Below are 2102 nucleotides of genomic sequence, written 5' to 3' on the forward strand. Positions count from 1 at the left end.
AGCCTTTAGATGATAGTTCCTCTGTCTTTGAATTTCATTGTTTTTCTACCTGTCACTTCATAAGAGTTCTTGCAGAAGGCTGCAAGAGTTCTTGAGCTGCTGAAGAATGCTGAATACTTCTCTACCATCTTATTGCTAGTTTTAGAGTAACTACAAAACTTTTGAGAGCAGTGGAATTGCTCCTGGACCTGTGGCCACTTATTACCTAAAGAAAACATCTTTCCCTGTTTGTTTGTTTTAGGGACCAGAACTAACATTGCAGTATCTTTCACCAAATACACCCCTACTGTTTCATCATACTTAATGAGACCTATTGAGACTTTTTACTCTAATCAAGCTATTCTGCTTACTTACTGGACATGACATATTCCACTTCTATGCCTTTGCACATGCCCTATATAGTCAAAGTCCAAAACTTTTTCTTTCAGAAAGTCTTCTTTGACTGACCTAGGGATTCTAAGCAATTATTGACACAGTACCCCTTAGCTTTCATATGTTGTTTATTCATATGTATATTTATTTGTATTTATGTTGCTTTGTAAATATGTTTTATAGTTGTTTTGTGTGTGGAATCTGTCTCCCCACATAGGATGTAAGCTCCTTGAGAGCAGGGACCACGTTCTCCCTGTACTTTGTGAAGCACTCCCTTCACCATTCCTTCACAGTGCCTAGTGCGATTTATGTGATCATTGAATTTAACTGACATACTTACAGGCTCAGAGGAAACAAAAGGCCATAGAGTCATCTCCTTGTAACTCTATCGCAATCTCTTCCATCTGCTTACCCTGGATTCTGTATTGCTCTTCTCCCTCTCCTCTCTTTCCTTTCTTAGCTCTTTGCTTCCCTTCCATGCAGCATAAAGTTGCCTGCTCCTAAGCAGTCAAATAAGTGGGTATTGCAGCAGCCATTCTCCTTTTCTTTTTTCCATTCTCCTTTTCAAGAGCATATACTACTATCCTAGCCAAATTTGCCTTTGCTTCCCTCTTCATTCAGCTTTCCGGGTCAGTTGCTGTATCTTTTTGCCTTGCTGTCCCATACTATTCCACAGCACTGAGTCTCGTGAATTTTTCTAATTTTTTTGTTGTTGGTGATGAACTGCTTCATTATTAAATATGTATGCATGTATCCAAGCTGCTCATATTTCATGTGTCATTTCTGATTTATCTCAAGCATAAGTAGATACTCTCCTAGGAAATTCTATCAAAGATATTGGAGGAGGTACTTCTTGAGATACATTCATTCCATAGAAGGTTCTGCCCCCAGTTAACACTGCACCACAGGAAGTTGGGAGACATTTGGGATATTGCTTTGGTTATGCTTTTGTTTTTTTAAATATGACCTCCTTCCAAAAAGGATTTGAGGCTGTTGAATTTGGGGTTAGCCTGCACCTTCACACGAGGGACAAAACTAAAGTAAATATAACTATTGTTTTGGTACAGTTTTTATCAACCAAAAAATATTTAGTGTTTGTAGGCATTGATCAAAGATAGCATTCTGCATGGAGCGGCTGCTTTCAGAGCCATTCAAGCGTACCATTTGGATGTTTTGGGGCATATTTTTTTAACCCAAAAATCCTATATCCAGTTCTGTTATCCAAATCATTCATAACCTCCTATACTTGGGTATTTCACCAATTGTAAGATAAACAGGAGAAACATTTCTGGACAAATTCATGACCTGTGTTGATCATTGCCGGTGCTCTGAGTGGAATGGTCATGAATTATCATAGAAAATGGTTCTCCCATCCATGCCCTAGCCGGTTTGGCTCAGTGGATAGAGCATCAGCCTGCAGACTAAAGGGCCTCGGGGTCATTTCTAGTCAAGGACACATGCCCAAGTTGCAGGCTCAATCCCCAGTGGGGGGCATGCAGGAGGCAGCCGATCAATGATTGATGTTTCTATCTCTCACTCTCCCTTTCTGAAATCAATAAAAATATCTATTAAAAAAAAGAAAATGGATCTTCCACCCCTGATGAAGAATGGTAACTGTGATAATATGGGTGTTGATTGGTTTTTGAAGGCCAGCACCATTGGAAACCATATTATTTATAGCAGTCTAGATCTTACTATTGTAGATCATTGCAGACAGCAGTAATTAGACC

General features: G+C 39.3%; 1 protein-coding gene across 1 annotated transcript in view; it reads right to left on the bottom strand.

Moving 5' to 3' along the window:
- The window catches only part of TOX4 (TOX high mobility group box family member 4), a 30137-nt gene extending 28742 nt beyond the window's left edge, over window positions 1-1395 (bottom strand). Inside the window, exon 1 of the mRNA XM_006772358.2 lies at window positions 1389-1395. The gene's annotated coding sequence lies outside the window, so the exon portion shown is untranslated. The remainder of the gene's footprint in view (window positions 1-1388) is intronic.
- Window positions 1396-2102: the final 707 nt, after the last annotated feature.

The sequence above is a fragment of the Myotis davidii genome, unplaced genomic scaffold, assembly GCF_000327345.1.
Source record: "Myotis davidii unplaced genomic scaffold, ASM32734v1 scaffold666, whole genome shotgun sequence".
NCBI lineage: Eukaryota > Metazoa > Chordata > Mammalia > Chiroptera > Vespertilionidae > Myotis > Myotis davidii.